The sequence below is a fragment of the Saccostrea echinata genome, unplaced genomic scaffold (assembly GCF_033153115.1).
Source record: "Saccostrea echinata isolate AGI-Se365-2 ecotype Australia unplaced genomic scaffold, CSIRO_AGI_Sech_v1 ptg000030l, whole genome shotgun sequence".
In the NCBI taxonomy this organism is placed as follows: Eukaryota; Metazoa; Mollusca; class Bivalvia; order Ostreida; family Ostreidae; genus Saccostrea; species Saccostrea echinata.
Genome location: NW_026889779.1, coordinates 23,504,683 through 23,520,541, shown reverse-complemented (window position 1 = coordinate 23,520,541; position 15,859 = coordinate 23,504,683). Strand labels below are relative to the sequence as shown.

The following is a 15,859-nucleotide window of genomic DNA, read 5'->3' as shown; positions in this document are numbered from 1 at the left end:
TGATTTTTATATATCTTTAATCAAAAATATGAGTATAAAAGTTTTTATTGAATTGCCACATTTCCACTTAATATAGATGCATCTGTAAGGAATCAAAGTATATCTCCATCTAAGTCCTCCACATTCTTTGCTCTAAAACCATCCATTGTTTTGATTGGGCCAATTTTGGTGCATATTATTTCTATTCCATCCATTTGCAAAATTATTTTGTGGCCAATTTCGATTATTCCAGGCGTTGAAATCTATAAAAAGAAATGTATAATGGAAAATCTCAGATTATGTTAAATTCAGGAAATATATCACAACTCCAGGGGATTTGGTTTGTTTGTCATTAATTCAAACCCTTTTAAACGGAGATTATGGTTAAACAAATGTTTTGCATGAAGGCATATTTTAGAGCAAATAATTCTCATATTTCAAAAATTGAAAGGAATTATCATAACTTACTACCAGTAAGATTCAACTTTAATGCGCTTATATAATGACATGATGCATGTTGACAAAATGTATTACTGCTCAAAATCTACAGCATATCGATAACAATTTTCTAATTAATTTGTGTAAAAGACAGATTTTTGCAAATTTCGTCTTTTTTAACATACTGTGATCTACATCTTAAGAACCATATCAAATATCAATGTCTGACAACAAAAAATAAATAAAATAGTCAGAGGAAGAGAGTGTTAAAAGATCGAAAAGATTTTATTGTCCGACATTGATAATTTCCCAGAAGGCACATATCGTAGATTAGACCTTATGGAATTGGTATTTGAAATGTTTATTTTTATGAATAATTTACAGTGCAATAAATACGAGTTCTTAAATCTCATTTATGAATCTATTATTTTTTACATTTGGTTTAAAAAGGGAATTGTCGATGAAAACTACATTATGATATGATAAACCTTAATTGAATTATTTTCTTCATCTCTTATCACATTACATGATTTACAAAATAAATTTATGTCAATAAAGATTGAAATAGTGTAAACGTTATCGTTTTTTAGCGGTATTCATACTGTATGTACCGTCAATCCCTCTAATTTAAACTTAAAATATATAACCGACTTATAGCCGAGTATATACGGTATATTCATAATGTATTTTAGTGCCTTTCGAACAGTTTCTTATGCGCGGGTTTTTGCACACGCTAATATATGATTAAAAGTAATTAAGTCATTGTTGAGCATCAAGAGCGCTAAATTATGATTGCGCTTATCAGATATGGAGGACAATTTTGAGTGCGCCAATTTATGAACATTTATAGTATAATGCATGTTAACAAGACCTTTAATCGATGTCTATTTAAATATAATTAATATATTTCAAGAATGTTAATTTTCTCATGCATTGAAATTAAAAAACATTGCATGACGTAGACAAAAGCTAGTGCATGAACTGTGACTGTCTCATAAAATAGTTTATTTATTTCTTTGTTCTTCGTACAAAAATATAAATATATCAATTTCATAATAATCTTTTTTTTCAAATAAGTTTATACTCATTCCCTAGCAATGTTTAGCGTCCACGATTATCAAAATATGAAAAATGAGCGATTTGTGAAGCGACATATATGAATATTTCCTCTTTTCTATGTCATTTATTGTTTTAAAAATGAGTGTAAAATAAAGAAAAAAAGGACCAAGAAATCAGAATAAAATGGGTTTTTTTTTTTTTTTTTACTAATCTACTAATTGAAAATGACCATTGGACTTAACTCGTACACGTACACCATGTAAACCAAGATCAAATTGTTATTTGCACTTAAATACAATGAATACACGGAATGTACACCATAACTCATATTACTAACCCCGGTATACACAGGGATTTTAAGGGACTTTATTCAAAATGAATGACAAAAAATCTTACAAATGGATAAAGTATTATTGCTAGAAAAAAAATGAAGAATTTCTGTGTGCTGAAGGAATTTAAACCATTCATTTAACCATTCAGAGAAATATTTTTTTATGAAAATCAAAAAATTTAGAAAAAATTTTCTTCTTACCTTGGGAAAAAACCACTGCAACAAACAGTGCAAATAGAACGAAGACAGCTTGAAACAGTGACAACATTGTATTTTTTCAGTCTACATTCACTTTAATTAATTTCAGTAAATGCAGTTCAATTTATAGGAAATATTATGAAAGGTTTATATGTACTTTATTAAAGGCTATTTAAAACGGGTTCATTATATTTGACTCTGATGTCGATTTTTGAAGACGTGTCGCACATAAAAATTTTTCCTTGTGTATAAGGTTAATTTTTAATCACATCTGAATATGCCTCTATATCTCTGTACTTAATTACCCGCAATATATATCGGCAACTATGACCATTAACAGTTTATCATCTTCCTCAATAAATGCAAATTGAGGACGATTGAGTTTCTACAACGTCAAAGATTCATGATCCTACTTGACATAGTGCAAGGCTTAAGGAAAACACTTAATAGAGTTTAAATAAGCATTGTCCGGGTGTATGATATTTTTTATTCGGAGCTGATTTGTATACGCCCATTGATATATATTCCGCGGACTGATTTCCTGTCTTTGTCAGGTTGTTATTTTCTGACAAATTTCACGACATGAAATCTTAATAAAAAGAAAGAAAAGATGTAAGATTCTGTTGTAAATTTGAAGATAATACAGTTAATACAATATTAAAATGATTATGATTCGGTATTACTTCAAGAAGCATCCTCAGAAATAAATTGATGCCTAAGAAATAAAGAGGAACAAAATAAATCAATAAGTAGGAAGATTTTAAAAAATAAAGCAAAATCAGTGTTTTTGACCGAGATTGATGGAAGCAAATATGAAGGTTACATGCTCAAGCTCAAAATCCAATGATACAATAAAAATTGAGAACGAGGCAAACACAGATCCCCTGAAACATGAAAGGTGGGTCAGTGATATAATGGAAAAGTAAGCATCCCCCTTTTAAATGTCTGAGTTCGTTGTCTTTGTCAGGTGAAAGATGTAATCTGTACACGAGTCGAAATTAAAAAAAAAAAAAAACAACATCAATTTGCATAAAAACGCCAGTCAACAACCATATTATTTGCAAAATGATATTTTTGAACGAGGTTGATGATACCCTGTAACATCCTATCATTTGTAGGTAGTCGACTTATGTGCTCTTGCGTATTGAATAAATTTTGAGAAATACAGTAAAAATACCATATTCCTGGTATATTGCTATATGAATATGGGGAGTTGACGATAAAAAAGTGAAGTAGTCACTTTTATCAGATATGTTATTTTGTTCATTTGCAGTCTTGCCTAATTCTTTCAATAAATCAAAATATGAAAAAGACGCTGTGTTGTCTAGTATTATTTTAAATTCAGTGGAATATCGAGATAGAGGAAAGAACAATATGTTCCTTTTAAAACGGATTCATCGATATATATCTAAATGGTCACATCAAGTGACTTTTTTTCTTTCCAAAGAATAAGATCTGCTACACATGAATACAAAGACAGGTCGGCTTATAATGGGGCGCAATAAGAACTAATGGGAATTCTAAAAGATAGCCTGAACGCCAGGCCCCAGAGTCATGAAATATCTTAAGCTTAAGTCAAAATCTTCGTGTTGAACTAAAATGTTATAGAAGGAAAGCAGATTAAAATTAAAATATTTTTCAATATTGCTTTAAAAACTGTTGTTAACTGCAAATTTAGAGATTGATTCATTAATTGATAGACATTTTACAATTGAATTTTGTCGTAAATCTAAGTCTGTTTCATGATCCTGTACAGGCAAGGTCTTCTAAGACAATAGAGATACTGTCAATCATAAATTCTAATTACTTTTTAATCTCATCTTCATTGTGGCTGTTCAAAGAATTTGTGTGTGGTTGTGAGGGTGGGTGTGTGGGTGTGTGTGTGCTTATTAATGCCATTTCTTATTGAAGAAAACTAATAAACTTTAATTTCATAAGCTCTTTTTTCCATTAATAACACAAAATGGTTGTATAAAGTGTGAAAAAGTCGTACATTTTTAAGGGTGTTTATGGCAAAAAAATTGATTCCAAAACGATCTTCGGGATTATTTTTACCAATGTTTGAATAAAAAACAGTCTTGAAATTGTTGTGGCACACTATTTTTCGAGAAAAAAAGGATAACTGCTCTGTAATATATTTAAGGAATCACGCTTTTAAAATACAGCAAAGGTTTAAATTTGAATGGACTATTTAAAAAAGCTAAAGCAAGTCCATACTCAGATTCTTCAATGCAGAATATACAAGTTTGTGGTTATTGACGTTGACCAGTACAGGCTCTTCAAGCCACCATGTGTGTCGGAAGATAATTCTGAATCAGCCTCTCGGTTCCTTTAACTAACTTTGCCAACAAATTAAAGCAAAAAAGCTGTGAGCATTGGTAACATTCTCAATCATCAAAACGTTCAGTCTTGCATTCTGACATATTTCAAGTTGAAGTTTAAGACCTGCATTTCCTACAGAAAGTCCGAAAATGTTGCTTCCAAACTTTTCAATCATAAGCAAATCTTACTGTGTCTAGTTATTGAACATCCAAAACAAAATCCTTTTAATTGTTCTTGCTCTTCTTCTTCTTTCAATTCAGTTCCGCTGGACCGTGATAACCGGAGAGGTTAATATAGTTGAAAATAAAGACCTAGAGCAACATCTTAAAAGGTCTTCCAACTTATTCGATACTCAATAGCATGCTCTGAGTACGATCAATTCTTAAACCGAGGATACTCGCAGATAAGTTAATGTTAGAAGAATTTCAGAACTTCGTTTACAGTCAGCATTTTGTAAATTCTATGGTCGTTATAATGACTTTGTTAGCAAAATATAACCTATAGTTTGGTCAAATTTTGGCTGAATTGTTTCATAATAACAACTGTAAGACCTTTGTTTTTATACTGAATTTGACTACAGAAAGTTCCTTCTACCTGATCAAATAAATAGGGCTCAGGCGGGTTTGACGGGTGAACAGATGATGCTTACTCCTCCTAGGCACCTGATCCCACCTATGGATTTCCGAGGTCCATGTTTTATGCCCCGGTTAAAAATTTGTATTGTTTGTGCGGTTTTGAGATCGGTCACTTTCATTATCTTAAACTTTTTAATTTAGTATTTCTAAATTAATTATGTTGCTAAAAATATAGATAATATATATTTTTTTTAAAAAATGAAGAATACCTCTTTGAAATAAATTGCATGTATAACTTGGACGAGCAGTATCGTTGTAGAATTAAAGTCAAGTTCCTCTAAAATGCCATTGCAGTAATCAGCTTAAAAAGTATATGCCTTAAATGTTTTTGTTCTGACACCAATACATGCTGATAATGAGGTCAATCTAATTGTTTTTATTTTTGAAGACAGACATATGTATGGTAAGCATTTTTCAAACTGAATCGTTAAATACGGGATTTCAATTTTTTTTTATTCAACTTGACGAATTGTCAATGTTTTCTCTCTTTTATTGACCCATCGCATTGCATAATCTTGACAGAATTCAAAATAGTTTTAATTTCTTTCGCCGTTTTGAAGAATGGGACTCATGAAATTTCGGACGCTTAAAATGAGCTATTTAAGATTCCAATAAATGAACTCCATTTTGATGAGTCTAAAAATTATGTAGATGAAATTCATCATGGACCTTCCTACCCCTAAGTTCTTCCCTCCTGGAACAACTTGACGCAGAAACATAATCATAATCTCAGATCATCAAGGTAAGCATTTTTTCCAGTCTCAATTTTAAAGATCAAATAAAATGTAAATTCAGATTAATGAATTATTGTATAAAGAGTTCTATAAACAACTTTAACAATGGTCACGTGGAAAGTTTTTGAAGCGAAATGATGCACCTTTGGAAAAAAAAAATCACTTTGTTAGTGAATACAGTATTGATAATGGCATCTAATAGAACACTGTCAATACACATTTTTTGACCTGTTATAGCTAAAAACAAAACCACTCTCTTTGAAACATTATACTATTATATGTTTCACCAACCAAGTTATATTGTTGTGAATGTAGATTTTACTCATTTCTTAAATTAACGCACTACTTTTTTTTCTATTTTTATTGGTCACTTTAGTCACTAGCTTGACCTTTTGCTCAATGTTTCAACCAGACTTTCTATAAAAGATTCTTGGATGATGGGATTAAAATGAAGGGTTATACCTCTTTCAATGGAGAGATGCTTATAAAGAAATACATTTGGAGTCATTTTAAAAACTCAATTATGACATTTTCTTAAGACGCTTTGGTAGGGATAATAATGCATTTTTAACTTAATAGGATTAAAAATTATAAATTAAAAGGTCCATAGACCAAATGCTCAAATGAGCTATAAGTAAAATGAGGGCGCGGGGATAATATGTTGGTCTCACCTGCATAAGTGGTTTTTGTCTCCCACTTGATTCGATACACAAGAACATGCCCTACGTGTGAACAATTTCTAGAACGAGGCAAGCTATTGACAAACAAGTTGATAAAACAAGGATATCAACAATCTCGTATAAAGTCATAATTTGCAAGTTTTATGGTCGATACAATGACTTTGTTAGGAAATACAAACTATCATTAAGTCAAAAGCAGACTGGCTTTTTTCACACTAATTGTTAGGCCATTATTTACACACTGAATTGTCTACGATCTTTTCCGTTTTTCCCGATCATGACAAGGAGCACAATGCGGATGTGTCTGGTCGGCAGGGGATGCTCACTCCTCCATGGCAACTGATCCCACCTCTGATGTTTTTGGAGGTCCGTGTTTGCTCTGCTCCCGTTATGTATTGTTTAAATGGACTTTGAGCTTGAATACTGTTCGTTATTTTCATATTATATTTTTCTACGGCTAGAAGGTCATTTGTCAACGTTGAAAAATGGCCCCTGGTCATTTTCTACGATGATCATTATTCGTCTTTTCACCGGCATAGTAAATTACATAAGAGGCTTTGTTTTCTCTATGTTCTCGGGTTAATGGAATTTCATAACCTCTAAATAGCTGAAAAATACAAAACGAATACTAATTGTAAAGTAAAAATATGTTCATGCCAATTTATGATACAAGGGTAAATAAATTAACATAGTTTTCGAATGCTTATATAAATCTTATTTAAATATTCTTATCTCCATTGTTTCTGTATTGACAATTGACGATTCACAATAGTGTCACAACAGGAGTAACTGAGTAATGGTTAAATGAAGACGAGTTACAGTCTTTTTCCAATTAGTATATTCATGAAATCAATTTATTCATTTTACATTTTCTGAATGAAAATACATGCATATATTCCTAAACTATATACGTATTCGTTGTTTAAAAAAGTGGAGATTCTTGATCTTTTGTTCAGTACGGTTCTATTAAATAAACAGGATAAGAAAAAAAAACTTAAGTATTACAATAAAGCATTAACATACATCAAACGGCTGAATATTAGCATAAATTGTCAGGAAGTAATCAGCATAAACTGCAAGCATAATTAGCAGCAATGACATGTAATCATCAGTTCTAGCATTCAATTAACTGCTTAGAGCTGACAGTCATCAAGCACTAGAGCATCATATCTTGTTTTAAAAATCTATGATATGTCTGTAAGTTTTAAAAATTAGAATTGATTAGAATTAATTTACAACATTTAAAAAGAAAAGACTAAGTGCGTGAAAAAAGGGAATAAGTAGATTTATAGTATTTTCAGTATTAAGAACAGGATTGGTATTTGTATAGCAACTTTTCTTTCGATTATACAACTTCTCAACAAAGCAGTTAGATTGCTTATATATAAATCAGTTATAACAATCAAATCAACAACCTATAAAACCTTACAATCAGAAACAATTCAAATCAATTGCTGTATACAAATGACGTTCATCCTAGAAAAAAAAGGTTCAAAATGCAGAATATACTTTGTGATATTTGGGAAATGTGCGCTTTTTTTTTAGAATTTAAAAAAAAATTATAAATAAGACACCTTTGATTTTTAGGTTGTAACGCGGTACCCATCTGTCACAACTAGAGTCATCGAAATATCGCAGCATTAATTCCTTGAATAGAGTATTTCCCAACTTCAGTCATGATCCCAACATCACTAGTAGTTTAAGTGTTGTCTCCACGTATAATGTACAGACCCTGGCTTTTTAGTTTATCATCAAATCTGTTCGTCTACCTAGCACCTCCTCCATCGGATGACCATTCATCCTTGAACCTAAACCAGTAACATGGGTACATTATTGTCGCTCCATCTTTCCATTTCAGTTTCATATTTTTATGTCTTACTGTCTATAGACCATAAGGGCCAACTAACAACTAACTGTGTTTACAAACAAGATATCAGCTTTTTCATCGTCAATGAAATTTAAAGAATAAGGTAAGTTCGCGATAAAAAAGTTAAAGTCATATCATATTATGCTTTGTTGTCAGATTACCATTTACGTATTTTTCTAGTGAACTATCCAAAAATGAAACCGATGTGTCAAACTCTGTGGTATCTTTTTTATTACGAGTACCATCAATTTTTAAGCTGAAGCAGGCTACTGACAAATAAGAAATGTTACAGAGATTTCAACAACTTCATTGAAAGTCAGCATTTTGTAAATTCTTTGATCGTTATAATGGCCTTTTTTGCAAATATAACCTTTTATTCGGTCGCATTTTGTCTGACATATTTTAAACCAATTACTAGTCCTTTGTTTTAATACTGAATTTGACTACGGAATATTCCGTCTACCTCATCAATTCTTAGCCCTCACGGCAGATGTGACGAGCCGACAAGGAAAACTTACTCTTAGGCACCTGGTCATACGCTGGAATTTCCGAGGGTTCATGTCTTATGTCTTGTTCAGAGATTTGTATTTTTGGGGGGGGGGGGTCTCTCTTTTTTTTTAATCGATCACTGTTCGCTATCTTTAACGTTTTCACTTTTCCCTTATGGACAGAGGTCATACCCCGTTAAACACGGTACTGAATGATGATTTGGCGCTAGCATTATTGCTAGACGGCGCCATTATCGACAATATCTAACGAAAACGTTTGTAAATAGAAGGTTACATAATTTCCACTTATGATGCCAAACTAGTGATTTTTCGCAATTAGTACCCAAGATGCTAGAATTTATGTAACATTCACTTACTTCAAATGGCAAAGAAGCGGTATAACTAGAATGTCTTCTAATAAAAGACACATTTTACAAATTGAAATAAAACAAGTGGAAAGTTCCTTATTTTGTCTATGGGACTGATTTTTCAAGGCACAATTTTCCAATCCCAGTTCTCAAATGTCAAAATTTTGGAAGGGGCATTCTTGCTCAGCATAACCATGCACTAAGTCTTCCTATTAAATGCTTAGACGCAGAGAGGATTTTTCAAAGAATTAATGCATTTATTCACTAGAAGCCCCGCCCTTACACCAGAACCCCTAACCCAGGGGCCATGAAATTCACAAGGCGGCTAGGATAAGGCTGTCCTATGAATGTCACAGTGTACCAGCCGTAGTAACTTCTCTGAACTACCTAGATATGACGTTATAATGGCATATGACGTCAAGTCACTGCAAATTTAAACAGACATGACGGGGAAAGTGTCATAATTTTTACATTCCTTTCACAACACATGAAGAAATCTTTACGTTGATGTTTAATTCATGTGTCTTGATTGTTGTTATGATGGTGAATATTTGCAGTATAATATCGTTATTCCTTTTTCTTGTCTAACATGTACGTATTCAAACAACTGCAAAAAAGAATGTGAAATGCTCCCCCTTACACGTCCGTAGACAGAGTTAGAATTTATAAATCTTATATATTTTAGACTGGCACAAGTGAATAATAAGGATTAATTGAAGATATTCTGTGTGAATCTACTAGAGAAATATAGCCTTTAACTGAATTTTGCTGGGGGTTTGTATGTAATTTATCCCATTTTGTATAAATTGCGATGAAGAGTGAAAAATGACCCGTTGTATGTGGGTAAGTTGAATTTCTCGTGAAATATTTTCTTAAGAAATAAAATTCATACTTGCCCCCGACCCAAGAATACGTTTAATTGATTTATGTAACAAGCCGTTCACAATAATTTTGTTTTTCACTTGTGCCGATGAAATTTTTGTGCAACATTTAAGAAAATTTATAAGTGTCCGTCACGTGACCAACACAGTCATGTGACATCACAAAAATGCTGTTTTATAATACCTTATTCAACTCTCTTTACAACTTAACTGTGTATGTATACATAGATTACAAAATGAAATCAAAACATAGCTCAAAATAAAATAGTATATATCTAATGCATATAGCCTTCGGACACCTTAAAATAGCTGCAAATTTCGAAAGAGGCGCCCTTGGTCATTATAACTATGCACTTATTTTGTTTGCTTGATACCAAAGTGTAGGGAAGAAGATTTCTTAAATTAACGATGTACTTTCACTATATAATCAATAGAGTCATCCCCTCCCCCACTCCCCACCCTCAGAATTTTTTTAACCGACCCACAATTTTCATAATTTTGTAAGAAGCACCCTTGCTATTCTAAACCATGTCCCCTAATTTATCTGCTAAATATACAAAGGGATAGTAGATTTTAAAAGAAAAGGTATTTTCACTATATGATCATCGGCGCCCGTTCTTACTCCAGACCCCTGACCCAGGAGGCATTAATTTTACAACTTTGGTAGAGGAATCAATGCTTATTACAATCATACCAACATTTTGACTACTTGATGTCCAGGATTAAAGAGTGAAGATGATTTATAAAGTTAGCACTTACATGTATTTTGATAGTTTTAAAACCAACCCTCAGGCTCGGGGGGACAGGGACCATGAAATTCAAAATTTTTGTACCCCTTCACCCATAGATGCAATATGCCAAAATTGATAGAGGTTAAAAAAAAAAGAAGTTCAGAATGATGTTCAAAACATTCAAAGCATTTTTTTTCCCAAACCACTGACCATTCACGGTAGCTCAGTCGGTAGAGCACTCGCTTTGTGATCGGGAGGTCGTGAGTTCGAATCTCGGCCGCAACTGACCTAAGTCGATAAAAAATGGATAGTAACTGTTCCTTCGCCATGCGCTCGGCACTTTGAAGTGAAAGTTACGGGTCCTTCGGATGCGACCTTAAAAACTGAGGCCCCGTGTCACGGTAGGCGTTGGCACGAAAAATATCCCTCACTGCTCAATCTCCCTTAATGCCGAGTAAAGGTCAAAATTTGAAGCCCTTCACCGGTATATGGTGACGTCTCTATATGAGTGAAAAATTCTCGAATGGGGCGTAAAATAACATACAATCAATCAATCAATCCAAAACACTGAGCTCTTGAATTCTTATTCAATCCCTGGAACTGTGTTATAAAAACTGCTTAACCCGTTAATGAAACCTAACCCTGAACTTTTCAGCATAATCTTTTTGGGTTTTATGACAACCCATGTTTTCACCTTCTCTTGCAAACATAGCTTCAAAACTTTGACACAATCATGTTGTTCTTTCTTTTCCTTTCAACGACAGAAAGCATGACCAAATCTGATGATAAATAACGAAGATATAAGCTTAAGAAGATTTTCAACTGTTCACAGGTTGCCCGCCCTAGGAGCTATGAGGCTGAGCTTTGGTATGTGGAATGATTCCTTGAGGTATTCTTAATCTTTTATGTACGATTGTAGGATCTCTGTCTTGCACCTTCTCCGAGCTAGGAGCCCAAAAGGAAATTAGTGCGAAAGGGAATTTTACCTCGTCCCCAGCAAAACCCATTTTCTTTGCACTTGAAAAGCTCCCACTGAGACCTCCCCAGCAATGTCCAGATTGTCAAATTGTGATCACAATTCCTCAAGGATCTGCATCCTCCTTATCAGGAAATATAAAAAAATATTCAAAATTAATAAATTTAAAAATGATGACTTTTTACAACAAACATTTTCATGTTTATACCCCGGATCCGAAGGAGAGGGTGGTATACTGCTTTACCCTTGTGTGTGTGTGTGTGTGTGTGAGGGTGTGTGTGTGTCTGTCTGTCTGTCTGTCTGTCTGTCCGTAACAAATTTTTTTCGTCGCAATTTTCTCAGCAACTACTCATCGCAGATGCTTGAAATTTTAGCACACTCTTTGTTGAGGCATGCCACATTTTTGTACAAATCCAATGTCAATTTCCTGTTAATTCGTGTGTCTGTCTGTACCATACTTAACAAATTTTCGTCAAAGATGTCTCAGCAACTACTCATCGCAGATGCTTAAAATTTTAGCACACTCTTTGTTGAGTCCTGCCATATGATGGATTCATTTTTTACGAATCCAATGTCAACTTCCTGTTTATCAGTGCGTCTGTCCGTACCATACATAACAAATTTTCGTTGAATTTTTCTCAGCAACTTCTCATCGCAGATGCATGAAATTTTAGCACGCTCTTTGTTGAGGCATGCCATATGGTCGGATTTATTTTTGTACGAAACCCATGTCAACTTCCTGTTTATCCCTGTGTCTGTCCGTTATTGAACTTTGTATTTTCACATCAGAGTGTATATTCACATAAGAGAGGAGGTATTACTAGTGAGCATTGCCTTAAAGACGTCTTGTTAAATAATCTTTTAATTATTTTAAAGAGCAAGAAAAACCTAAAACAGACACGAACAGATACATAAAAAAAATCCTAATGTACATACCATATATGAATTTAATAAACTACCAAATTAAATTAAATATATAACAACCTATAATATCATAATCATCATCAACCCACAGCTACTAGCTAAAAATGAGAAGTGATTTTTCTTTCACATTTCAGAAGAAAAATTAACTTGGCCAAAAAAAAATACCACAAAACGAAATTAAAGGCGTAATTTTAACACAGAATTTAGGATTGATAGAAGGGCAGCAAATAGAATTTATTTATAAAAATAAACGCTCTGTGTTCATAAAACACCAGATCCTGTCAATTAATTAGCATGGAAGCGTGATGTTTTTACTAAACAAACATTTAACGTATAAGGAACAAAATTTCACAAGGAAATGTTATAGAAATAGCAACACTGATGCTAAATGTAGAAACATATGCTATCAATGTTTTTATCTGATTTAATTAATTACACAGTTTGTATTTGTTTTTGTAGCATACCGAGAAGCTATTAAATTTTTATTTAAAAAGATGCTAACACATTCGTCAACATTTTATAAATAAAACTTTACCAGGTTGAAAAACAGATTGTTAAAATTAAAAATCTTTAGGGAATTGAATCATTTCTCTCTCAAAATAAAGTGAGCAGAGATTTGATTGTTTCAATGTTATGATTCTCTTTTACATATACACCATGTAGACTTTTTAACCGTTATTTAAAAGATTACATGTAACATACCTTCATTAGCTGAAACATACGTCAAATAGGATTCGAAAGATGAGGCTTCTATCGATTTATTATATACATTATAAATGATATATGATTCAAATGAAAGACTAATTTCCTCTTTTAGAAGAATTTCAAATTTGTATTTTTGTGATACAAGTCTGTATTCACAGAAGTATAACTTTTATCCTTGAATGGCCTTGATTACAAAACGTACAGTTCATATTTTTTAATCTAAAGCAACATAAAAGAAAGGAAAAATTTAAAAAACCACTGTTCTAGAGAAATTAAGGCAATCATTTTTTTGAACAGGATAATATAAGTTATGAAGCTTTATGGCAAAGTGACGAATTTTGTTTAAGACCTTGCGTCAAGAACCGGAGCATTTTTCCTGGGCAAGATTTATAAGCTTGAATTAATAATTCATCAATTTCTTATAATTTATGGTTTTAGGGATAAAAGAATGGCCGTAGGAAGGATGGGTAGGGTGCTACGGCGGCCGTGTCCCCAATAATTTTACAGACATTTAGTCTACTATTTCAAAAATAACATAGCCATTCAATACTTTTGTCCCCCTGATAATAACATCTTTTAGGCTGATCAAGATTTTTTTTTTTTGCTCCCCCCCCCCAAATGAAAATGTGTGATTGCAGGTCAATTAGACATTTTGATTAAAATTAAATACCTTGCATGACTTTAACCTTTGAGGAAAGAACAGAATTTATACACGACTTTAGAGCCAAACTATGTTTGTTAATTGACAATTACTCTTAACTTCAAAATTACTTTCCTGAAAACGAGTTCACAACTAAGTAATCAGAATTTACAGCGTTTTTTCTCTTTTCTTTACCGAACAGCATGAGATATGAAGATAACGAACAGTATTCAATCTCGAAAGTCCAATGAAACGATACAAATTAGGAGCAGAGCAAACACGGACCTCAAAATTTAGAAGTGGGATCAGGTGTCATGGAGGAGTAAGCATCTCTTGCCGACCGGTCACACCTGCTGTGTGCTCCTTGTCATGATCGGGAAACAAAAACCGGAAATATCCGTAGACAGTTCAGTGTATAAATAATGGCCTAACAACTAGTTTGAAAAACGTCAGTCAGCATTTGACTCAATGATAGGTTGTGTATATGTGCTGACAATGTCATTGTATCGACCGAAAAACTTGCGAAAAGATTACCTTAAACGAGACTGTCGATATCTCAATTTGAAATTTCAATCAATATCATCAAAAAATCATTAGAGAATATAAAAATCATTATACTTTGTTGAAGTTTCTATATCTTTTTTTATACCTAATCGTAAAGAATAATTGAATAAAACAAGGTAGAGATTGAATTTTTTTTATTCGTTAATATTCAATGTCCAGAGAAACCGATTGCAGACATTACAAAGCCCTAAAACTTTAGATTGATATAGCAAAGAAAAATACTTGAGATTGATTGCAAAGTATAGATGTATCTATTAAAATATAAAAAGCAAAATTGACATTGATTGCAATATATTGCTTTATCTATCAAATTTTAAATGCAAATAAATTATGCTTCAAAGTATGACTTCATAGGCAGTTGAGAAGAGTACCATGCAAGAAAAAGACAAATTACAAAGTGTTGATATATTAACATGAGTGTAACGAGGCAAATAAATAAGATTCAAATGATAATTGTCTTTCTTTGCATATTGGATTTATTCTAGATTTCTATTATCTCATGATTAATTCAATATAAAATAAATTTAGAAATTGTTTCTACAAAATACTTACTGATTATATAAAGATAAATAATCTAAAAAATAAAAAAAATAAATGATAAAATAATGAAATCAAATCTAAAATAAAGAATGTAAGAATACATATACATAAAGAAAAACAAAACAACGATAGCATATAAAATGTTATACTTATTAAATGGTGAAACATGCAAAGTGGAAAATTGCTTAAGACAGGAGGAAATTTTAAATGAGTGTTCATCCTGGTGAAGTTTTGAACACATTATAATTATTGAAATAAACTGCAGCAAAATGGCTTCATTCTGTGCAATCAGATCTTTTCATTTTTCATTTTCTCTGCGTGTTATGGTCAGCAACCACTGTCATATTCTTTCAATCTGTATTCCAACAGATTCTCCAGCTTTTTTTGCCTGAGAGTTTGCAGCTACGACCAGTGATGAGGTTGCTTGGATTTTCTGTGTCAGAGCTGGAAATACAAAAGGGACATCTATCCCCCGTTAGGCAATAGAATGATTCTTACTAGCATGGGTTTCTAAGGCGTCAAATGGCAGCCATATGCGGATCTATTCCGCAATTTGATGACAGAATTTGTTAATTCTTTATAGGGATTCTGTTGTGATCTTTTAGGAAAGGATTGTTGGTATGAACCCATGTAAGTTTTCTGCATATACATCCTCTTGTACTATGAAAGGAATATTTCTGTTGTGCATTTAATCGCGAAATGATTTTGCACTTTGCGAATATCGTAACCTTTCTACAGAGGTTAGTGATTAAGAGTGAACTCCGTTCCTGGTTTGGTGCATTAGATGGGCTTATCTAAA

General features: G+C 32.6%; 1 long non-coding RNA gene across 1 annotated transcript; it reads right to left on the bottom strand.

Moving 5' to 3' along the window:
* Window positions 1-2,094, bottom strand: LOC133196577 (uncharacterized). Its single transcript, XR_009722378.1, has 2 exons — window positions 2,009-2,094; window positions 1-242 (listed from the first exon to the last, which is right to left on the bottom strand). It is a non-coding gene; the product is annotated as an uncharacterized LOC133196577 (long non-coding RNA).
* Between the last annotated feature and the right edge of the window lie 13,765 nt (window positions 2,095-15,859).